We start from the raw sequence: 19433 nt of genomic DNA, 5'->3' as shown, positions 1-19433 counted from the left end.
AGCTTTGCCATCTCAGGATAGCCCATCAGCTTGGTTTGCCATTCTTCTCTTGGTTTGCCATTCTTCCCCGCCCAGTGTGGCTGGGGAAACTCAGCCAGATGGGCGGGGTATAAATAATAAATTATTATTATTATTATTATTATTATTATTATTATTATTATTATTATTATTGTAGGAACTTTATCTTCTTTCCTGCTCTGGGCTAATAACATCTGGATGGCTGTTGTTCAATACAAAAAAAGTATTTTTTGCTCCTTTGGTGTGTCGGTACCTGCTCTTCCTAATAGAAAAATACCCACAGGTATTAGGAATTTCTATTCTATGTCGGTACCTGTACTTCCTAATAGAAAAAAACCCCACAGGTATTAGGAATTTCTATTAGTGCCTGCGGGTTGTTGTTGTTGTTTTAAAACAAAACAGGCCTGAGAGGGTTCCCAGCTTTCAACTAAGAGACCCCCCCCATTACCATCAAATGTGCGCTGAGCACTTTGGTTTGTATGGGGAAGGGCTGTAGGTCAGTAGTAGAGCATATACTTTGTGTGCAGAAGGTTCCAGGTTCAATCTCTGAGCTCTCCAGGTCGTGCTGAGAAAGCCTCTCCTTGGGCCCAGCACTGCCTCTTAATCTCACCTACCTCAGAGCAGCTGCAGATTCATGACAGAGCAACTGCTCCCCACCCCCAGGCTGCAGGGGCCAAGGGGGTGCCTTCCCCCCCTTCTTCCCAAAGCCTAGTAAGTGTTGGATTTGGGAAGGTGGTGTGAGGGCTCTGTCAGGGTCCTGGAGTCCTCTTCCTCCCTCCCAAAGGGAGAGGGAGCCTTGCACCTCCTTCCCAAAGCCCAACGCCTGTCAGGGACCGTGCTGAGGAGGGCTGCACTGAAGAAGAATGGTGGGAACCACCCCCTTCTCCTGATCCTGATCCCTGATTCTTTCCAGGAGCAGGAGGACAGTATAGATTTGGAACAGTGGTTTGCAGAGAGGCATAGTTCGGAAGGCAGAAGCTGGGAATACTGGATGGGCAACAGCTAGCAGAAGAAGCACTGGAAGAGAGAGGGTTAACAGATTCAGTGTCTCTGGATAGTATCCACCCCTCTTCCCCCAAAGTCTCGGAGAGCTCAAAAAGTGTCGTCATAATAATAATATAATAATATAATATAATATAATATAATATAATATAATATAATATAATATAATAAAATAAAAAATAATAATTTATTCATACCCAGCCCATCTGGCTGGGCTTCCCCAGCCACTCTGGGTGGCTTCCAACAAAATATTTAAATACAGTAATACATCAAACATTAAAAGCTTCCCTAAACAGGGCTGCCTTCAGATGTCTTCTAAATGTCAGGTAGTTGTTGTTCTCTTTGACATCTGATGGGAGGGCGTTCCACAGGGCGGGCACCACTACCGAGAAGGCCCTCTTCCTCGTTCCCTGTAACTTGGCTTCTTGCAGCGAGGAAACCGCCAGAATGCCCTTGGCGCTGGACCTTAATGTCCGGGCAGAATGATGGGGGTGGAGATGCTCCTTCAGATATACTGGAGATATCCTTCAGATATACTATCAAAACAGAAAGCACAGAGACTACAAACTCAGATTACAAAATGTAAGAGTAATGAGGATTAATAGGGATGGAGGGGGGAGTGACCTTAATTGGAAGCACTGCAATTCTGGTTAGATGCTTTCTTTGGCCCTTCACTGTGTTTATTAAAAGACAGTTTGATCTGCTCACTTACAGCCACAGAGGAGAGGAGGAAGCTGATTCCCCGAAGCCTGACTGTGCCTCCCTGTGCTTTGGGAAGGCAGCTTTGAGCTGAGGGAGGCATCAACTTTTGGCTTTGCCCAGGGTACCATATTACCAAGGTCTGCCACTGCTCACAGGGCCATCATGGGGATTAAATGAGGGGGGAACCACCTTGAACTCCTTGGAGAAAAAGGTGCCACATAAATGCAACAGGTTAATGAAATACATGTGTACAGCAAAACACATGAATAGCCCTGGTCATATATCCAAAGGAATCCATGCAAATATTCAGCCCCATTGCAGCATTTTACCCATGCATCCTGTTAAACTTAAGCAATCCCCCCCTCCCCTCCAAAAATTCAATTCTGCTTTGGAATTGCATCAGGATCAGCTTGAGTTGAGGAGGAGCAAGAAAACAGATTCAGGTGACATCCTCCCGAGCCCACCAACTTAGTGCATTATCATTCATGCTCCTTTTGCATTTCCTTTTTAATTTCCGATGGCCTAATGAACGAGGAGGCAATCATTCCATCCGACTAATCACAAAGCATGCATACGACTCCGCTCAAAGAACCTGGCGAGTCTGCTAAGCCGAGCCGCACAAAGAAGTGTGCTGTGCAAAGAACTGCATGAGTAATATGTCTTGAGGGGCCGGCACAGTTAACTGCACAGTAAGTAAGGTCAAATTATGTGTGAAGCAAAGACATTTAGCATAAAAACAATATTAATAATTCAGCGGGCGAGCAGGAGTGTGGAATGATAAGATACAGAGATGGAATAATGCAGCCAGCAAACAAGGGGGACGTGAGGAGCTGGGGCGAGGGCACAGGGCAGAAATGCCAGTTGAAGACTCCTCTGATCATGGCGCCACACAGCACTAGGCTTGCAATAGCCTGCAATGTTGCCATTCCATTCGGCTAACAGTTATCTCCGGCTAAAGGGAAGTTGGAGTCCAAACTTGATCTCATCTGCCGATAATGCAGAACAGAACTCTGTGGGTAGTCTCTCTGCTGGACACTAGCTTCAAAAGCAGTGCTTTTGAGGCAGCCCCCTCCAAATCATGATAGTAATAATAATGGAATAAACATTTCACTTTGTGTGTGCTTGTTTGTGGATGTTTTGATCCAGTCCAGCGACCTTTCGTTCTCCTGCTTCTGCTTCTTCTTCACACTGTAAGATCCAGGGTGTCTAGCAACTGTCCCAACTCCTAAGGCTGGAGGTGTCTTTTGCCCCATCCATGATGAGGGCATGGAGGAGGCCAAGCGCACAGCCAAGCATGCCACAGTTCAGTGGTTGCTTCCTCCTGATCACAAGAGAGAAAGCCGAGATGGGGTGGGCTCCGTGCTTGGCCTCCTACCAACAATGTGATGTCACACACGCATGCTGTCACGCATGCACCATGTGCAACGGGCCTCCTCAATCTTGGGTGCAAGACAGAACTGTTAGAATTCCTACTCCATGATTGCAGTCATGGGGTTTTTGTCTATCACATGATGGTGTATGTTTTGACGCCACAGAGTGGGAAGTGACGGAAACAGGATGTTTGTGTTACTGTGTTCCGTGAAGTGGGACTATTGTCCTTTGTTCTTTTTCTCTTTGCTGTCTGATGCTAGAGAGAGAGGGAGCCATGTTGCACTGCTCCATGTGTGTTTATATGTAAATAAAGGAGATTAGCCAAAATGCTGAGTTGCTGAGGTCTGTTATGCAAGCTGCGAAGACCCAAAGTGTGCCGGTGTCTGTAGGCATCGGTTGCTGTGATATTTGGGCTGAAGAAAGCTTTTGAAGCTCCCGAACGATCGACCAGGAGGGAGGGAACATGCCAGTCGGGCATGTGTCTCTGCCAGGGTCCTACTCGAAAGCAGGACGAGCTCCTGACGAGCTCCTCTGGTCCACAACCTCCCGGGGGAGTCTGTTCCACTGTCAAACAGCTCTTACTGTCAGAAAGTTCTTCCTGATGTTTCATTGGAATCTCCTTTCTTGTAACTGAGATCCATTAATTCAATTCCTACCCTCCAGATCAGGAGAATAGACTCCCTCAAGAGGTCATGGACTCCCCTTCCTTGAAGGTTTCCAAGCAGAGGTGGGTGGCCATCTGTCATGGATACTTTAGTTGAGATTCCGGCATCACAAGGGGTTGGACTTGATGACCCTAGAGTCCCTTCCAACTCTACAATTCTATGATTCTGTGACTCATGGCGGAGAATCCCGTGCTGTGTTTCCTGTCTGTGGCAGCACTGTGTAAGTTTTCCAGATGGAAGAAGTCAACTCTGCTGTGGGGGAGAGCTGGAGGGCAAACTTTTGTCAAGTAGCTTGCGGCTCCAGACGTTGCCTTCGGTTCATGGCTGTCAGGTGTGTGTGCAGGAGCCAGGCCCCGTAACCAGTAGGGCTTCGCAGGACTGGGGCCTTCCTAAGTTTGTTCTGGAGAGGCAAGGCATGGCCACACAGGTGAGGCCGATTGGTAACTCACTGCACCTTGTGGCTAGAGCCGGGAAGGGATATAAGGTCAGCATTTTCCCTTCGGCTCTTTGCCACAGCAACACGTTCCCAGCCTTGCTGTGTTTGACTCCTTGCTTCTTGATCCTCAGACCCCTGACTTCGTGACTCCTTACTTCTTGATCCTGGGACCCTTGACTTTGTGACTCCTTGCTTCCTGACCCTCCGACCCTTGGCTTCTTGACTCCCGGCTCTCTGACCCTCGGACTCTTGGCTTTCTGACTCCTGGCTTCTGGACTCCCATTCCTGCTCCACCCTGCCATCTTGCCCCTGGTCCCGACGTCCCCAGCCGGGACTTTGATCGCCCATGAACCAGACCGTAACAATGGCTGTGCTGCAATGAAACACACACCCCTTTGACAATGAGCATAGCTTGCAGTATGGGCTCAACTGCACTTGGAACAAAGTGTGGAGGTTGCTGTGCCAGTTTCTTCTGGGCCAAAATATTGGAGGGATTTTGAGAGAACCAAAGAACAGAAATCAACACCCGCTTTTCAGCTGGACTTGCAAAATGCCTGAAGGGAGTTCCGCAATCTGTAGTTGCGTACACTGTGGGGCCATTTATGCTCATGTTTTCCTGAGTGAAAGACCTTTTGTGCTAGACTTGTTTGCTTTCCGCCCACATTTCTGCAAGTCAAGGGCAACACAACTACAGCCTCTTTCCATTCAACTCCAGCTTCTCCTTATAACACAGGGCAATCAAATTCACAATATTTGAATCATATCCAGTATCTATTAATATTGGAAAACAGCCTTGTGGCACTGAGTGTGGGTGGACCAAAGTCTACCAATAGGCCTAATATGTGCTGTTTCAAAGATGCCTGGCTCCATCTGTTACTATTCTTATATTACAATTATAATGATTGTGAGGAGGCAGCTGAGGCAGTTGCTCCCGGCCTCTGTGTTGTCCTGTTTTTGCCCTGGCCAGATTGAATACGTGCAAGCCACATATGCTGGGTGTGGGCTTAGGGATGCATGCCATGAACTGGCTGTGTCAGGACAATGCAGATGGAGGGTTAAGGACCCCAAGGAGGGGTCCAGCAGGATATGCCATGAGTGGGGGAAATCTGCCATCAATGATTTTGGGGAGCGGGCTTCCTCGGCTTGTTCTCTTGCCTCATCCATCCTCATGATGGGAGCTGCAAGCTCGACCCCTCTCTCTGCCTCCCCTTTGCTATCCAGGCTTTCCTGGCTTGGCAGAGTCACTCCCTGACATGTCTGCCTTCATGCTGTCAGGTAGTGGGAGTAGCTCTTTCCAAAGGGAGACACCTCCTTTGTTACCCTGGTCTAGGAGGAGTTTACTGACAAGGGGGCACAGGGCATTTTGATGACAACAATGCCATCTGCATGCTTCAATAAGCTTGCATGCATGAGGAACATGCATCCCATAATAGACATTTGTCCAGAAGCACCCTAAGAAGTTCAGCCAAAAGCTTCATGGAAAACGGTGGGTTTTGTGGTGGAATATGGATTTTGAACGATGTTCTAGGATGGACCATGCATAAGAAAGGAAGAGTGGCTAATAGGTGGAGTCATTCAAGTGATCAGGAGAACTTTGGATGGCCAAGAAAGGTAGAGCAGGACAAGTGAAGGCCACAGGAATATATGCCCAAGGTAGAAGGCGAGAGATGTTCTAACACAGGTGTAGTGAACTTTTGGCTTTCCAGATGTCATTGGACTGCAACTCCCATCAACCCAGCAAGCGTGGCCAATGGCCAGGGGTGATGGGAGTCGTAGTTCAGCAACAAGTAGAAGGCCAGGTGCTCTTCATACCTGATCTGAAGTATTTGGAAGAGGCAACTGTTTCTTCACCTAACTCTTTGTCTATTGCTGTAGGCTGTGTACATCTGGTTTAGCAAGTGAGCTAATCACTGCTTCTTCAAAGCTGCTGTTAAGGGGATTATCTCAATTATCAGAGTTTTTTAGCAAGCAGGTTTGTGAGGGCAGCAGGAACGATAATGGGATTAGCGGTCACCTTAGCAGTGCCCTATAAACATGTTCGCTTCCTTGATGAGCATGGAAGAAAATGACATTCAAGAATATGTGTTGAGATGTCTCCCTGTGCATCTGTTGATGGTGATTAAAACACAGCAGAGGGATTTTTTCCCACTATGCCACTCATTTTATTTTATTTTTAAAAAAACTCAAGTCAGGGTGTATGAACACACACCTCGTATTATATACAGTTCCGGCCCACCCATAAGGCGGGGTGAAGCAGCTGCCTCAGGCAGCAGCCCCACCCCATCTACTGCCAGATAAGGGAGATGTCCACTGTGGCAGAGCAGGACAAGTTCCCCATCCCATAATAATGCTGAAGACATTCCCACTGGGGCTTATTCTTTGTAGGGGTGTTTATGATCACAGCTACAGTGTTGCAATTCTAAGTAGCTAAGTCACTCCTTTGCAATATGCATATATTAAGACACTGGGGAGTGCTAAGTCTCCATTTCTTATCATATTTTGCTAAATGCCCCCCTTTTCTTAGCTGTCATGGGCCAGGAGTCAGCTTCACCTGCTGAACAGCAGCCTGAAGGGGGAGAAGGCAGAAGGACTCCACCTGCAGATGATCAGCCTTGAGGGACATAAGAAGACACTTATGAGAACCAGCTGGGTCTGGCTTCTTAAACAGAGCTCTCAGCAGCAGTCAGATGCTGGAAAAAATGCCTGTGGTTCCCGGTCCTAACTTGCTGCTCTCCATCTGGCCCTTTTGCTCTGTGATCATCTGGATTCCCTGACTTTGGATGTGGAGCTTGCTCTCAGGTAAGTGTTCCTTGGCTATTCTTAGCTCCTGTTTGCTCGGCAACTGGGCTGTGGCATTAGTCCAGAGAAATGTGTTGAGATGCTGCTGTTACGTTCTCAGTTTGGCATTAACAGTACAGTCATACGTCGGGTTACAGATGCTTCAGTTTGAGTTTTTTTGGGTTACGGACATGCAGAAACCAGGAAGTGCCAGAACGGGTTACTTCCAGGTTTCGGCGGTCGCGCATGCGCAGAAGCGCCAAACCACAACCCTTGTACGCGCAGACGTGGCACTGCGGGTTGTGAATGTGCCTCCCACATGGATTACGTTCGCAACCCGAGCATCCACTGTATATGTTGGAAGAGTCACAGCAAACAACAAAGGTATACTTGAAATCTGAAGAGAAGGGGGTAGTTGTAAACATGCCCTAGTTTAAAAGCACCGTATCCCATTCTGAATTTGGTTCAAACTCCTTGGAAGTTGGGGACCAATTCAGAATATTACCAGGACTCCCTTCTGCTAACATCCCCACCTTCCTTCCTTTCCTACACGCATCTACCTGCAAGAGGGGAAGAGGAAGATTCTTGACAAGTCTTCAGTGTTGCTCTGTTACATTAACACATCAGTGTCCTGGGTACCTGGGGAAATATAGCATCAGTTTATCTCACATGAATAAAGGTAGAGATGGGAATCTCCAGCCCATGGACTAAATCCAGGCCAAAAGACTTCTCATTTTGGCCCCTCCAGCACCCTCTACAGGCTGATTTCCCAAGAATCCTGGTCAACAACAGACCCCTCAAGTGTCTTGATTTAATTGGGACATCCCAAATTTACAGAAGTTGCCCTGGCTCCTGAACTCAATCCAGGATGCCCCGATTTTCCCAGAAGTCACTCCAGGCCATACTGTGTCTACTGACTTGGCGAGGGCTGGGGCGATCTTCACAGGGCCGCTCTAGGGCTCGCAGCGTCTGGAGACACAACGTCTCATGAGCAGGAGGCTGAAGATGGGGAGGGGAAGAGCAGGTGGTCGAGGAAGGGCTCAGTGGCAGGGAGAGGGCAAGTGACAGAGATGAGGGATCATGGGGAGGACCCCCAGGTATGAAACAATATACTGCTTTGCAGCATTCTGGGACACAACAGAGGTCCCATTGCAAGTCCTTCCCATTGTACAAGATGCATGTCCATTGCAACCAGAATATGAGTTCTCATTTCAGGGTGGTGTGGTGTTTGTGCTTGGTTTTTATGGCACTCCTACAATATCATGTGGTCTATGACAGGAATGAGCTTCATAATGGCCTCAGAATAAAAATGATGGTTTTCCTTTGGTGTGGGGATGAATAATTTTACCTAATCCCATTCTGAAGCGCAGAAGGAAGTTCACCCACCACTACAGGTATTTGGAAGACAAGTCAGACATATTCTTGCATGATTAATAACTTGAGATTTCCCAGATTTCCCCACTTGACCTTCACCCGTCTGTTCATATTTAATGCTAAGATATCAGATGTTTCCCAATTAACCTTCTAACCAGAGACTTTGCTAGATAACAAGAGTGGCTTTTGCAAAGATCTTGGAACTCATTCAGTCTGTCGTCATTGCACAACAATGCTATAGCTATGTCATCCGTTTAGCCAAACTGTTGTTGATTTTGAACCCCCAGATTATGAAAACCATCTCTTTCACCAAAAAGTTTCAATATGTCCTCCTTAACACTTGATAATCCAAAAACAGCTTGCAACGAGATATTCTCCAATGAGATGACTCCTATACCATTAAAGGTAAAGTTACCCCTGACAGTTAGGTTCAGTCACAGATGACTCTGAGGATGTGCGCTCATCTCGCTCTATAGGCTGAGGGAGCCGGTGTTTGTCCGCAGACAGCTCACGTGGCCAGCATGACTAAGCTGCTTCTGGCGAAACCAGAGCAGCGCATGGAAACACTGTTTACCTTCCCGCCCGAGTGGTACCTATTTATCTACTTGCACTTGATGTGCTTTCAAACTGCTAGGTGGGCAGGAGCTGGGACCGAACAACGGAGCTCACCCCGTCACAGAGATTCGAACCGCTGACTTTCTGATCGTCAAGCCCTAGGCCCTGTGGTTTAACCCACAGTGCCACCCGTGTCCCTTATTTCTTTATTACTTCCCCTTATTTAGTGCAATGCTATGCATGTCCTGGGGGACGTGGGGGATGCTGTGGGTTAAACCACAGAGCCTAGGTCTACCTGATCAGAAGGTCAGTGGTTCGAATCCCCGCGACAAGGTGAGCTCCCATTGCTCGGTCCCTGCTCCTGCTAACCTAGCAGTTTGAAAGCACGTCAAAATGCAAGTAGATAAATAGGTACTGCTCCAGTGGGAAGGTAAATGGTGTTTCCATGCACTGCTCTGGTTCGCCAGAAGCGGCTTAAGTTATGCTGGCCACATGACCAGGAAGCTGTACGCCGGCTCCCTCGGCCAATAAAGCGAGTTGAGCGCCGCAACCCCAGAGTCGGCCACAACTGGACCTAATGGTCAGGGGTCCATTTACCTTTACCTTTATGCTTGTCTATTCAGAACCACAAGTTCAGCCGGTCTTACTCCCAAGTAAGCAGATATAGAAATGCAGCTTTATTCTCTGGTGCTCATCACTGGTCTTACCTCCTATATTCCTGGGTTTATTTTTGAGCAACAGTTGCATCTGCCCAAAACAACAAAGCGGCTCGAAAGAAGGTGACAACCTTTCATATGCAATTGAATGAAATCCGCAGTCATCCAACTGGAGAAAACCAGCAGCCGGCAGTGACAAGCATTCATTGTGTCTGCCTTTCAAACAATCAAGAGGACAATAAGGGCTGAGCAATCAGTCAATCAAGAAGACAATTGGAGAAAACCAGTGTCTGGAAATCTCAACATGAGTATTGAAAGGTGGGTTTTGTGTGTGCGAGTATGGAGGGGTGAGAAATGCAAATGTTGGCTCCAAAACCAAATATTTGAGTGGGCAACTCTTAACCAAATTCTGCAGTGAAGAGACAGTTTGTCCCTGCCCCAACTTCTCTGAATAGCAAGAAGTTTCAGAGGTGACCTATTTGAAGAGAGCAGTGATTTATAGTGGATTTTAAATACCTATTTATAAAAGTAAAGTCAGGTTGTTGAGTGCCAATCCATTTGGAAAAAAGGATTCCCTGGAAACAAGGTAGAATTTTCCTGTATGCTTGATGGACTCCTAGATATTTAGAAATTCAACCTGTGGAAATTATGGATGGTATTTTAACTGCTTTGGTTCAGCTGTATTTTTGCATTGTTTTATCTTATTAGCTGCCAAGGGTTTATATCCAATAGTGGCAGCTTAGAAACATCTTAGAGGTGGCTAGATATTGGGGGCACACCTGGAATAGGGACCAGGGAAGGACATCATCTCTGTGTGTATCCATTGTCTCATCTGCCTTGGTACCAAATTCTGCTAAGGAACAGTAGTGCTTCATTGTTCTTTCCCATTTGCATTTAGGGGCAGGTTTGAATATATTTGGGGGGTTTCAACATGATGCGAGACGGTAGCAATTTAGAGAGAGAATCTCTTACGTCTGTTGGTTTCCAGGCCGCGGAGTGTCAAATTAATCCTGACTTGGGGAGAACATGGTGACAGGAATTCCCCCCTTGACGTTCTACTTTGTCTCCAATCAGCCTAGTAAATAGTTTTCAGCGGATGCATTTGCATGGAAGTGGCTAGGTCTGATAAATCAGCCAGGCTGGAGTCAGATTTGCTTCCCGGCTTTGCTCCTTCCCTCCCTCCCTCCTTGTCTTTCTATTTTCCTCCATCCAGTACATTAATATTGATTACTTGGAAGTAACTCCATCTCTGAGTGTGAAGGGTTACACCTCATTGGCTCCAACAAACCTTTAATCTCTGTTAAGATAGTGTATGGTAAATTAAGTGTGTGTGTAGACATCACAGAGATTTGGCAATGTGGCATTTATGGGCATCATTGAAAGAACATGAAAAACAAAACTTCCTGAATCAGGCCAATGGCTCATCTAGTCCAGTATCCTGTTCTCACAGTGACCAACTAGATGCTTATTTTCATTTTATTATTACATTTTATTAAGAGAATTTCATTTATAAAAAGAGTAAGGGGGGAATGAAAGAAGAAAGTGGGGAAGAAAAGAAAAAAGTTACATTACTATGCATTAATATACAGATGTGTATATTATTCTAATACACATATAATTGTCAATAAGCTAATGTATTCTGTGCAAACTCATTCCAAATATCATTGTGTTTATCCAAAGAAAGTTTGCGTCTATAAACTGGCAACGTATGAACAGACAATGTTGTCATGTCACCAAACCATTGATTAAAGTGAATTGTATCTCTATTCTTCCAATTCATCAGTATCACTATCAGTTTCTTGGCCACCTTTAGAGTACATAAAATTTATTTTCGTTGTCCTGTTGTCAGTATCCATACAATGGGTATGCTGTTCAAGAGCATATAGTGTTACCTTGGGTTAAAAACTAAATTTGTTCTGGAGGTCCGTTCTTACCCTGAAATTGTTCTTAAACTGAGGTACTACTTTAGCTAATGGGGCGTCCCACTGCCGCCACGCCGTCGTCATGCAGTTTCTGTTCTCATCCTGAAGCAAAGTTCTTTACCCGAAGGTACTATTTCTGGGTTTGCGGAGTCTGTAACCTGAAGCATATGTAACCCGAGGTACCACTGTATTCACCTCTGAAAATCTCTTCCCCACCCCCTACAGTTTCTCTGGTTTGCCAATGTGCCCAAGGACCCATTGTAAGAAATATATATTTTAGTGTTCTGGCACCTACACCTTGGAAACCCCTGCCTACTGACATCAGGCAAGTTCCCACACTTTATTCTTTTGATACCTGCTAAAAAACCAAACAACCTTTTAGACAAACCTACCCAGATACCTGGGACGCGGGTGGCGCTGTGGGTTAAACCACAGAGCGTAGGACTTGCTGATTAGAAGGTTGGCGGTTCAAATCCCCACGATAGGGTGAGCTCCCATTGTTCGGTCCCAGCTCCTGCTCACCTAGCAGTTCGAAAGCACGTCAAAGTGCAAGTAGATAAATAGGTACCACTCTGGCGGGAAGGTAAACGGTGTTTCAGTGCGCTGCTCTGGTTTGCCAGAAGCGGCTTAGTCATGCTGGCCACATGACCCAGAAGCTGTACACCGGCTCCCTTGGCCAATAAAGTGAGATGAGTGCTGCAACCCCAGAGTCGGTCATGACTGGACTTAATGGTTAGGGGTCCCTTTACCTTTACCTTTTACCCAGATACCTAGAATGCTGATGCATTATCAGTTTATTGCTGGTTTTCATTTTTTTAAAGTGTCTTCATAAAAAGGTAAAGGTAAAGGTACCCCTGCCCGTACGGGCCAGTCTTGCCAGACTCTGGGGTTGTGCGCCCATCTCACTTAAGAGGCCAGGGGCCAGCGCTGTCTGGAGACACTTCCGGGTCACGTGGCCAGCGTGACATCGCTGCTCTGGCGAGCCAGAGCCGCACACGGAAACGCCGTTTACCTTCCCGCTGGTAAGCGGTCCCTATTTATCTACTTGCACCCGGAGGTGCTTTCGAACTGCTAGGTTGGCAGGCGCTGGGACCGAGCAACGGGAGCGCACCCCGCCGCAGGGATTCGAACCGCCGACCTTTCGATCGGCAAGTCCTAGGTGCTGAGGCTTTAACCCACAGCGCCACCTGCGTCCCAAAAAGTGTCTTCATACTTTTTCATAATTTTGTTTTACTCCTTTCATAAAACACTTTGAGGTTTTTCACACTCAAGCGGTATATAGTTTCAATGAAATAAATACATTGCTTAATTTTAAAAGGCTGGTGATACCTACTATATAATGTAAATGCCTGCACAATTGATAGAGGGCAATAACCTCATAAGACAGATTTATTTAAAACCTCACTGGGCACACCTTTATTGGAAACAAAACATCCACTTCCCAAAACCCTTTGGCTGTTGAAAGTGGGCAGCTAGGTCAAACCTTTGAATTATGTGGGAGGGATGGCAGTTTTTAAGCAGAATTTAAGAAATGGGAATTCACTCTATTCCTTTATGTTCCAGCTTCCTTGTATCTTTTTAAAGGCAGAATCCCTTCTGAATCATGTCACTAAGGTGAAGCCTCTTACATCAGCCATGATGGACAGTACAATTTTCCCCACAACACCCCCCAAGTGATATTTTGATTCCGGTTGTTAAAAAAAGGGAGATTGCTTTGCAAATATGGGAACTTTGAAAAAAAGTTGCAGAAGGTCAGGTCTTTCAGTGAGGAAGCAGCTGTGAGAGAAAAGCAAGGGAGTCACCTGGCAATTTTAGCTTCTTTACGTATTGTAAAGGTAAAGGGACCCCTGACTATTAGGTCCAGCTGTGGCTGACTCTGGTGTTGCGGCGCTCATCTCGCTTTATTGGCCGAGGGAGCCGGCGTACAGCTTCCAGGTCATGTGGCCAGCATGATTAAGCCGCTTCTGGCGAACCAGAGCAGCGCATGGAAACGCCGTTTACCTTCCTGCCAGAGCGGTACCTATTTATCTACTTGCACTTTGATGTGCTTTTGAACTGCTAGGTTGGCAGGAACAGGGACCAAGCAACAGGAGCTCACCCAGTCACGGGGATTCAAACCGCCAACCTTCTGATCGGCAAGTCCTAGGCTCTGTGGTTTAACCCACAGTGCCACCCGCGTCCCTTTAGGTATTGTAGGAAACAGCTGAAAACCTGACCTGAGCAGATTTGAATGTCATTATGTTAGGTCTTCTTGCCATTTGCAGCTTTCTTTAAAAGAATGGTGTAAAGGGATCCGAGAGAAATCCAGTAGTACATGGGTTATTTTGGTGTGTGTGTGTTTTATTTGTATGCCACCTTTCTATAATTCAAACCATGCCCAAGGCAGCTTACAGCTTGAAAAAATACAAACATAACAAAAGTAGTTACGAACAATAAATAAAACGCCCTAAGTACACAACCAAATTAAACAATTTCCACATAAGATCTGAATTAAAGATAAAAAGCTTAATATTAATAACGGCAACAGCCTCTGCCTGCACCCCACAATGCCCTCTAAACAATTTCCCAACCCAAGGGCTGTTCAGTAGCCTCAGCTTTTGTAGCTGGAGACAGTCCGGGCCAGGTGGAAAAATGCCTGGGAGGCAGAGAGAAGATCTCACAGCCAAGATGGCCTCTGGCCTCTTGAGCGGCCTCAGCTTTTGAGGCTGGAGTCAGTCAGGGCCCCACCCTGCCAGGCCAGGTAGAAAAAGGCCTGGAAAGCAGGGAGCAGGCCTTACATGACTCAAAACAAGATGGTTTCCACAGATTAAAATTTGGGCTCAGCAGAACCCTATTTCTCCTCTCCCTTACTCAGTCCATATGTTCAGCATCTGTGTCTGGTAAATGGGAGGGATAGGGATATGGATGATGGGAACTGGAGTCCTGGAGAGTGACAGAAAATAGAAATAGAAATAGAAATAGATTCTTTATTGTCATTACACAAGTGCAACATTGCACAAGTGCAACGAAATTGGATGCCATCCCTTAAAAACAACAAAAGCAACACAACAACAACAACCAAACAAACCACATTCCAGCCACACCCACACCCACACCCATCAAACTCCCAGGTCACACTATCGAGTTACTGCATTTAAGAAGGCCACAGCTCTTGGATAGAAACTATTTTTCAGTCTATTTGTCCTTGACTTGATGTTTCTGTATCTCCTGCCAGAAGGCAGTAGTACAAACAGACTGTGTCCCGGGTGAGATGCATCCTGCAGGATATTGTTTGCTTTCCTAAGACAACGGGAACCGTACAGTTCTTCCAAAGATGGGAGGGGATGACCAATAATCCTTTGGGCTGTGGTTATGACCTTCTGGAGCACCTTCCTCTTCCTAGCTGTACAGCTGGAGAACCAGGCACAAATACAGTATGTGAGAATGCTCTCTATGGAGCCTCGGTAGAAGGACACCAGCAGTCTCTCACTCAGATTGTTCTTCTTTAAAAGTCTGAGGAAATAAATTCTCTGCTGGGCCTTCTTCACCAGAGCAGTGGTATTTGCGCTCCAAGTCATGCCCTGATCGATAGTCACTCCCAAAAACCTGAATTCCGCCACCCTCTCCACCCGTTCCCCGTTGATATACAAGGGCTGAATGTCCGCCTTTTTTTTCCTGTAATCCACCACCAATTCCTTGGTCTTAGTCGTATTAAGAGCCAGATTGTTCTCTCCACACCAAGCACAAAGCCGCTCCACCTCGTCCCGATAGGCGGACTCATCCCCTCCTGAAATGAGCCCCACCACCGTAGTGTCATCAGCAAACTTGATGATTTTGTTGCTGGAATAAATGGCTGTACAATCATACGTATAGAGAGTATAGAGCAGGGGACTCAACACACAACCCTGTGGTGAGCCGGTGTTAAGGCTAAGGGCTGTGGACATATGTGACCCTACTCTAACCCTCTGAGAACGTTCTGACAAAAAGTCCAAAACCCAGAGACAGGTGGAGTTGGAGAGTCCAATCGCCTCTAGCTTGGACACCAGTCTATGGGGGAGGATAGTGTTAAAAGCAGAGCTAAAATCCACAAACAGCAGCCTCACATAACTCCCCGGCTGCTCCAGATGGAACAGAGCAGCATGGAGAGTGGTAGTGATAGCGTCTTCCGTGGATCTATTTGCCCTGTATGCAAACTGGTAGTTGTCAAAAGTTGATGGAAGACAGGAAATAATGTGACGGCGCACCAGTTTCTCAAAACACTTCATGATGATTGGAGTCAGTGCAACTGGTCTGTAGTCGTTCAGACTACTGATTGTGGATTTTTTAGGCAGAGGAACAATAGTTGATGACTTCAGGCAGGGTGGGACAATAGACTGGTGTAAGGACTTGTTGAAGATCTTAGTAAAGACCCTCGCCAGCTGATCCGCACAGCCCTTCAACACCTTTCCCGTGATGCCATCAGGTCCAGCAGCCTTCCTCGGATTCACCATCCTCAATACCTGTCTCACCTCATGCTCCTCTACAGTGAATGAGGGGCCCCTATGGGCTGGTGGCTGTAATACCGGCGTCTCAGGTGGCTCCTTCTCGAAGCGAGCAAAGAAGAAGTTAAGCTCCTCCGCCAGCAAAGGGTCACCGTCGGCAGCACCAAGGTTAGGTTTGTAGTTGGTAATATGCTGAATCCCCTGCCACATCTGTCTTGTGTTGTTACTCCTTAAATTATCCTCAATCCTCTGCCTATAGACCAGTTTTGCCCGTCGAATACCCCTCTTCAAGTTTGCTCTTGCCACACTGTAAAGCTGCACCTCGCCCGACCTAAAAGCCCTGTTCCTTTCCCGCAACAGGCACTGGACCTCTCTATTCATCCAGGGTTTCTGATTGGGGTAAAACCGGATGGATTTATTTACTGTGACAGTGTCTGTGCAGTGATTGATATAGCACAGAACTGCCGCCGTGTGCTCCTCCAGGTCTGAACGATCAAAAATGTCCCAATTGGTTCTCTCAAAACAGTCCTGCAGCTGATGGATAGCACCTTCAGGCCAGATTTTAACAGTCCTTGATATTGTGGGAGCCCGTTTCCTGAGTGGGATATATGCTGGTACCAGGAACAGAGACATATGGTCGGACTGGCCCAAATGTGGCAGCTGTAAAGCCCTATAGCCGTGATTTACATTCGAATAAACTTTGTCCAGTGTCTTGTCCCCTCTTGTGGGACATTTCACATGCTGATAGAGCGTTGGGAGCACTTTTTTAAGTTCAACATGATTAAAGTCTCCCGCAATGATGTGCACAGCTTCAGGATGCTTGTCTTGCTGGCTGCTGATAAGGCTCTGCAGGCATCCCAGCGCCAAGTTGGCATTGGCATCTGGTGGCACGTACACACCAGTTAGCATAACAGCTGTAAACTCCCTAGGGAGATAGGCTGGTCTACATTTAACAGCCACATATTCCAAATCCGGTGAACAGTAACTGCCAACGGTCTTAGAATTATTGGACCAGCATTTGTTCACATATACACACAGCCCCCCTCCTCTGGTTTTTCCGAAGTCCATGCCTCGGTCATGACGATGTACCACACAGCCTTCCAACTGAATAGCCGTGTCTGGTATGGACGGTTGAAGCCATGTCTCAATGACAAATAAAACGCAGCAATCTTTTACAAGACTGTTCTTTGCCGCCAGCAGCCTCAATTCATCCATCTTGTTGGCAAGAGATCTCACATTAGCAAGAAATATGCTAGGGAGTGGTGGTTTAGATGGACTCCTCTGCAATCTTACCAGGACGCCGGCCCGACAACCCCGCCTTTGCCTCCTGTCTCTACGCCGCCTTCGCCTCCTCCCTGGCGGCATAGTAATCCATGGAGAACCCGGTGGCCTGGCTACTCCCACAGGAGCGTTATCTAGGCGAAAATAATCAGCTCTCACAGCTTGTTCACACTGTAACCCGACCTTCAGGAGTTCCTGCCTGCTATAAATCTTTCTTGCCCGGCCAAACATACTCAGAACAAGTAAAAATAAAAAACAAAGAACAAGTAAAAATAAAAAACAAAAGGAGAGCACTGAGCCGCAGCGTCTCTGCGCGCCGCCATCTTACCGAGAATGCAGGTTCCTCACCCCTGCAGTTCTCCATCCATCCATGCTTGTATATTGGACCCATGCAAGAAATTGCTGAAGGAGAGCATGCATAATGATGTGAGCAAGCCATTCATTACCTGCTAGCCAATAGCGCATTCAGCAGAGTCGAATAAGTATTGGTGGCATATAAGGAAGGCCTGGCAATTAATCTCTATTTAACATTAACATATGCTCATTGACCCTGATACTGATTAAATTAAACATGCTTCTTCTGGCACCTACTTTCAAAATGAAATATTCAGTATCCCAGCCTTGCTACATCTTATTTATTTAAATAGCTGATTAATTAAGTGGTTTTTCCTAAAGATGAAAGAATGGGGGCGGGGTGATGGATAATAATCATGGTGAAACCTGTTGTGTAGGATGAAGGCCATTTTTAAAATTATTTTTTGCATAGACTGTAAAATCAAAGTTGAAATTAAATCTGGATCTGTAGGCTGCTACACACACATGCGTGTAAAGACACACACACACACACACACACACACACACACACACACACATACCTCATAACTCTCAGAAACCGAGAAGGGCATGATTAATAACTCTGACCTTTTAATGCAACAAGGCTTATTCGTCTAGTCTTTCTGCAGTTCCCTCCTGTCCGGAAAGGAGCTATAGCTCAGGGGTGGAGCTCCTGTTCTTTCATGCAGAAGGTCCCAAGATCAGTCCCTGGAATCTCCAGCTGAAAGGCTAAGCTGGAAAATAGCCATTGCCTAAGATCTTGGCTGCCAGCTGGGGCAGCGAATACTGCCTGGTGCCCCTTGGAACTGGCTGGGTGGAAAATGGGAAGCTCAAGAGCAGGTGCAACCAGCGCCATTGATAAGTGGAGCCAACTAAGTCTAGTTTCAGTCCCATCTTCCACGCAGTTCTACAAGGGTGATAGTAGACTGAGGAGGAGGAAGCTGACTGAGGTGGACGGGGCAGTGCCCTGTTTGCCCCAATAGATCAGCCTTTTGTTTTCATCTCATATTTTTATGCTGTGAAAATTATATGTGTATTAGAATAATATACATATCTGTATATAAATGCATGGTAATGTAACTGTATTTCTTTCTTTTCTTTCTCACTTTCTTTTTCTTTCATTCCCCCCTTACTCTTTTTATAAATGAAATTCTCTTAATAAAATGAAAATAAGCATCTAGTTGGTCACTGTGAGAACAGGATACTGGACTAGATGAGCCATTGGCCTGATTCAGGAAGTTTTGTTTTTCATGTTCTTACAAGGATGCCCACAAATGCCACATTGCCAAATCTCTGTGATGTCTACACACACAATTAACCATGGTTGAAGGGCAGTACAGTGGTACCTCGGTACTTAATCCATTCGGGAGGTCCATTCTCAACCTGAAACTGATCTTTACCCGAAGCACCACTTTAGCTAATGGAGCCTCCTGCTGCTGCCGCGCCGCCAGAGCACAATTTCTGTTCTTATCCTGAAACAAAGTTCTTAACCTGAAGCACTATTTCTGGGTTAGTGGGGTCTGTAACCTGAAGCGTCTGTAACCCGAGGTACCACTGTGTACAAATTTAACAAATAATAGCTCAGTTGGTTACGATGTGATGCTGCTAACACCAAGGTCTCAGGTGTCCATGAGCGACAGCTGCATATTCCTGCATTGCAGAGAGGCTGGACTCTAGTCACTAGATGATCCTCAGGGTCCCTTCCAACTCCATGAATCTATGGTAAAAGTAACATGACTTCTCTGTGGGATGAAAGAACAAGCCATGCAAGGAGGTCAGAGGAGCTGTCCAGCACCGTCAGCAGCCACGAAGCCTCATACTGAGTAGGAGAGACGTTTTCCTGAAGGTAACTAGACTACCAGCAGGCTTATGAAGACTGT

At 46.5% G+C, this 19433-nt stretch overlaps 1 long non-coding RNA gene across 2 annotated transcripts in view; it reads left to right on the top strand.

Moving 5' to 3' along the window:
- Positions 1-2140: 2140 nt before the first annotated feature.
- Positions 2141-19433, top strand: part of LOC310849329 — a 30266-nt gene continuing 12973 nt past the window's right edge. The window contains exons 1-4 of one of the 2 annotated variants that reach the window (XR_014566862.1): positions 2141-2411; positions 6719-6993; positions 8251-8366; positions 9643-9875. This is a non-coding gene — a long non-coding RNA (uncharacterized lncRNA). The remainder of the gene's footprint in view (positions 2412-6718; positions 6994-8250; positions 8367-9642; positions 9876-19433) is intronic. The other variant, XR_014566861.1, reaches the window with a different exon arrangement.

This window comes from Podarcis gaigeae (assembly GCF_964106915.1).
Source record: "Podarcis gaigeae genome assembly, chromosome: 7".
NCBI lineage: Eukaryota > Metazoa > Chordata > Lepidosauria > Squamata > Lacertidae > Podarcis > Podarcis gaigeae.
Note: the sequence above shows the minus strand (reverse complement) of the source record. Positions and strands in the feature narration are given on the sequence as shown.